General features: G+C 31.1%; 1 protein-coding gene and 1 long non-coding RNA gene across 2 annotated transcripts in view; both read left to right on the top strand.

Moving 5' to 3' along the window:
- Nucleotides 1–1,674, top strand: part of LOC125032329 (paramyosin-like) — a 13,412-nt gene extending 11,738 nt beyond the window's left edge. Inside the window, exon 11 of the mRNA XM_047623426.1 lies at nucleotides 1–1,674. This exon is cut by the window's left edge and continues 407 nt beyond it. The gene's annotated coding sequence lies outside the window, so the exon portion shown is untranslated.
- A 2,271-nt stretch (nucleotides 1,675–3,945) lies between these two features.
- LOC125032081 overlaps nucleotides 3,946–5,000 on the top strand; it is a 2,548-nt gene continuing 1,493 nt past the window's right edge. Inside the window, exon 1 of the long non-coding RNA XR_007115532.1 lies at nucleotides 3,946–4,122. This is a non-coding gene — a long non-coding RNA (uncharacterized LOC125032081). The remainder of the gene's footprint in view (nucleotides 4,123–5,000) is intronic.

Raw genomic sequence — 5,000 nt, 5'->3', positions numbered from 1 at the left:
GGCACAAAAAGAGTTTTATAAGAAGATATATAGTTCCTCTGTCATCATTGATGAATCACTTTCATTTGTTATTGATTACAAGATTATTATGTGAGAAAGTGATCCTGTTATATTACTCAGGGTTTTTTAGTACTAATGAAGACTATTTAATTAAGCCAGATCTGAATACAAAGGCATACAGCAGGTACATATATAAAAAATAAGTTGGTAGTAATTAGCTGAAACAAAGATACTCTTAACCCTTAAAGAGCAGGTGGCACAACATTACTTTGTTGATGGGAAGAAAGGGTGGCATAATATTATGTCTAGGGCTCAAGGGAGGGTACAATTTTGCTTGCCTGAGGGGAAAACTTCATTATATGCCTGCTTTATTAGTTGATGAGGCAATGTAAAGTGACCTTGTAACACTGATATAGCTTAAATAGTAGTATATGTATTTTTGTACTCTGTTGGTTTATAATCAAGCAGCTAAAGGAATAAGTAATGACCTCCATCACTTACCAGGTAGCTACTTCTATAAAATAATAACAAAGCACATTTCCATGTTAGATTATTTTGTGTGATGAAAAGAAACTGGATTTTTTAGCTAATGTCCAGAAATACACAAGAGAGAGAAAAAAAATATATATATATATTAAAGTAAAGAGAAGCCATTGATTATTGGATATACCATATATATGTATAATACATATGATTTTCACTGTAAAATTTAGGATATGACATTGGTTCTTTACACTTACAACTCACCTTGGATGTGCAGCTCTTCTGCAGATGTATTTGTGTGTGCATGTGTGTGTGTTGCATACAGTTTGCTTTTTTTTTTGCAATACTGTCCATTGTTTTAGAGGTTCATGACATTATTGTATTGATCTCATCACTTGTGTGTTTATAAATGCATGTTTATACAATATGTTGAAAAATTAGCCTGTTGAATGCATCGGATCATCATAATTAGAGCAGCATTATAATTTACTCATTAAGATAAATACTACTTGAAGCTAGACATTTTGGAAAACACTGTCCTGTGGAATTTTTCCGAGGAATAGAGAGAATGATTTGAGATGTGATATATATTTTTTTACATTATGGATAATGAAAGGTAATTGAACAAGCTCATCATGAATGATACTGACCCAAAATTTATAATCAACATTAATTGACAATACCTTATCTCCATCATTATGAGCTTCCAGATATGTGTAGTATAGAGTGATGAAAAAAGGCAGTAAATATGTATTTGATTGAAGTAATTATTGGACCCATTGTCAATGCATTTTAAGATGTATTACAAAGGAAAAAGACTAATAAAATGCTTAGTAATGAATTAGTATGTCAGTTTATAACAACTGTTCTGTTATTACTAGGAAACAAGGTTTCCATTGTATAGAATATTAGATGTGCAATAAAAATATATCAATATGCAGCAGCACATGAAAAAAAAAAAACATGCATGTGTTCCTATGTATGTGTGTGTACGTGTGTATATGTATATATATTTACTATTTTTCACATATATTTCTAAAGTCTTTTGTGTGATGTCTCGGAGCATCACAAGTTTGTAAAAAAAGATGCAGCTAATAATTGTGTACTTACAAACTGACAAATCACATGTATAAATTGGATGATTTATCAATATGTGTCTATTTTTGTGCAGAGAATAAAATATTTCCAAAGTATTATGTTTCATTGCAGTTCCCATTGTGTAATGTCATTAAGAGAAAAATAAGGTATGAATATCTGTTAAGGATTCAACACATGATATATGAAACTTCAGTCAATAGTTTAGGTTTCATTATCATTACTGTTTTTATTATCATAACTTTATTTGATGACAAAGAATGTTAGCATTTTTATTATTGATTCACCTAGTTTTTACTGCTTGCTTTTATTCTTTAACTATATTCCCCTCCCATTTTTTAATTTTTTTTATAAATTTTGATATTAATAAAAATACAGGGCATTACCTTCTAAAGGACATCAAAATTCAGAACTTCAGCTGCACACAGGACGGAAGAAAATAAGACTAAAAATTTGTAATAAGGTGATTGAGAAATTGATAGGTACAATAACTTCTCCCATCTTTCTGCTTGTTTACAGTACTATACAGATTGGCATATGATAATAGTATATAATGTGTGCCCACAGTTCGGAAAAATAATGAGACCGAAACAGCTATAATAAACCAGGAAAAAAAATACAGGAATATTACTGGGATTTGTTATACCTAATTATGACAGCTTTCATATATTATCCATAACAGGTTAAGGGGAAATAAAATAGACATCATAACCACATTAAAAAATTCATTTAGAAAAGTGTTAGGTTGCAGTTATGACACTAAATTATTGATATTATTTTCCATAGTGTATACCATCTTACTGACATATGTTATACTTTGAAACCTATCTTTTACATTGTCTTTTTGAAAAGGTGTATTTCTTTTTTTTAATTAGCCAGTAAGGGAGGAAATATAATCATTGGTGTCTTAAAATATGAATGCACATTAGATGGATAAACCATATCAAAAGTTGTTAAAAGAATACCATGCACATGAGTATGATTTATGCAGAAATAATTATCTTAAGTAGACAAGAAAATGATACCTTAGTCTTTTCCTGTACAAGAACTTCCAAATGTTTACATCCTTTTAAGCAGGCAGCCAGTGTGTTGTGAGATGTGATCTTTTACCACAACTGCCAGTCTAATGTTCGTCCATAATGCATACTTACTGACATTTTTGTTATATGATCATCATTCCATTAAAATTTGATGGACTTCAATCAGGCCAATGGCTATGGTAATATTTTTCTTTTTTTATCATACAAGTTAAACCAGTCAAGGTTAGAGGGAGCTAAAAAAAAAAAGAAAAAAAAAAGAAAAAAAAAAAGAAATAGTCTCCAGCAATCACAACCAAAGAACACAAGCAGGCAGGTAATATTTTTATTTTCTGTGATGTATATCAAAGGCAATTCTTTAGGGGTCAAGGAAACATTTTTTTTTTTTTTAAAGCAAAGAGTATCATCCTTTCAGGGAACTGTCTTCCTTGTATTTTATCACTCAGTATCTTCAGTTTTTTTTTTTTTTATCCTTATCACAATTACGTTTTTCAGACTCTCATAATGCTCTTTTTTTATCGAGTTTGTTACTACTATTCTGGAGTCGGTTACAAGTACTTTGTCATAGTTATGTAAATTGTTTAAACCTTTGTAAATTACAATCAAATCAATTATTTAGCTTACATGGCAGACTGTTTGAGTTTAATTAACATGTATGGATTACAGATATACACAGTAGAGATACTGATGCATAGACAGATATTAATACATGAGTATATGTATGCAAAGAAAAATAGAAGGATATTTCTCATCTGAATCATTCTCTCTCTCTCTTGCTCTCTCTCTCTCTCTCTCTTTCTCTCTCTCTCTCTCTCTCTCTCTCTCTCTCTCTCTCTCTCTCTCTCTCTCTCTCTCTCTCTCTCTCTCTCTCTTTCTCTCTCTCTCTCTCTCTTTCTCTCTCTCTCTTTCTCTCTCTCTCTTTCTCTCTCTCTCTCTCTCTCTCTCTCTCTCTCTCTCTCTCTCTCTCTCTCTCTCTCTCTCTCTCTCTCTCTCTCTCTCTCTCTCTCTCTCTCTATTTATCTATCTCTCTTTCTCTGTCTCTGTCTTTCTTTCGCCTCCCCTTCCCCCTATCTCCTTTCTCCTCCTCCTCTTTCTTCTCCTCCCCCCCTCCCTCCTCCCACCTCCCTCCATATCCCTTTCCATCTCCTCTCTCATCCCCACCCCCTCTCCCTCTCCCGAACCCCCCACTACCTCCCGTCTCCCCCTAACCCCAGACTACCCCCCTCCCCCACTCCCTATCCAATGCAACCCCACGAACGATAAGAATCTCCAGCCTCTCTTATCGTTAGTATCTTATCAGCGTTATCTCATAAGGCACAAGTACCAGCCAAGTCTTCGTCTAGACTGCAGTATCAACGTGACTTATAACCATTTAACGGCGTGGAAAAAATATCATATATCTCCTTCGTAATGTTTTTGATATGTGTAAAACTGTAGGATTTTTTTAAAATTCGTATATAATGATCTGAGGATTTCATTTCAAGGATCGATTGGGATTTTGTGAGAGGTAGGTTGAGAGTGAAAATTGGTTTTGGAAAGAGTACGGAGTGTGATGGAGGACGAGCGTACATTTTTTGTTGTTGTTTTTTTAGATTTTATTTCATATTTTTTGTTATATTTGTGATTCGTGCATCTATTCGTTCATTAATTTATTAATTTATCTCTTTATCCATTTGTTTATTTATTTGTATACATTTCTGATGGATTGTGAATGCATAAAAGTTGATATTAATTATAGCTTACTGTGTATAGTGTTTCTAAAGTCGTTATATAGTATTATAAATTACATATATGTCTTCCTGGTTTCTACTAAACATAATGTAAAAACTATTTTCGTTTTGTAATGTTATCCTTTTCATAAGCATTGTTATTATCATTATTGTTATTTTGATTAGCACTACTACTGGTGTCATCAGTATTATCATTATGATTACTATTATTGCTATTATTATTAATCTTTATTATCTTTATTATTGTTGCTGTTGTTGTTATTGTTGTTGATCTTATTATCATTATTGTTATCATTATTGTTATTGTTATTATGCTATTGTTTCTCCTCCTAATTATTATTGTTATTATTATTATTATTATTATTATTATTATTATTATTATTATCATGATCTTCTCATTGTTATCATTAGTAGAAGTATCATTATTATTATTATTATTATTATTATTATTATTATTATTATTATTATTATTATTATTATTATTATTATTATTGTTGTTGTTGCTATCATTATTATCATTATCATTATTATCATTATCCTTATTATTATTATTATTATAATTATTATTATAATTATTATTATTACTATTAATACCACATGTGTGTGTGTGTGTGTGTGTGTGTGTGTGCATATGTGTGTGTGTGTGTGTGTGTGT

This window comes from Penaeus chinensis, chromosome 14 (genome assembly GCF_019202785.1).
Source record: "Penaeus chinensis breed Huanghai No. 1 chromosome 14, ASM1920278v2, whole genome shotgun sequence".
NCBI lineage: Eukaryota > Metazoa > Arthropoda > Malacostraca > Decapoda > Penaeidae > Penaeus > Penaeus chinensis.
The sequence above is the reverse complement of the archived record's forward strand: the minus strand, read 5'-3'. Positions and strand labels throughout refer to the sequence as shown.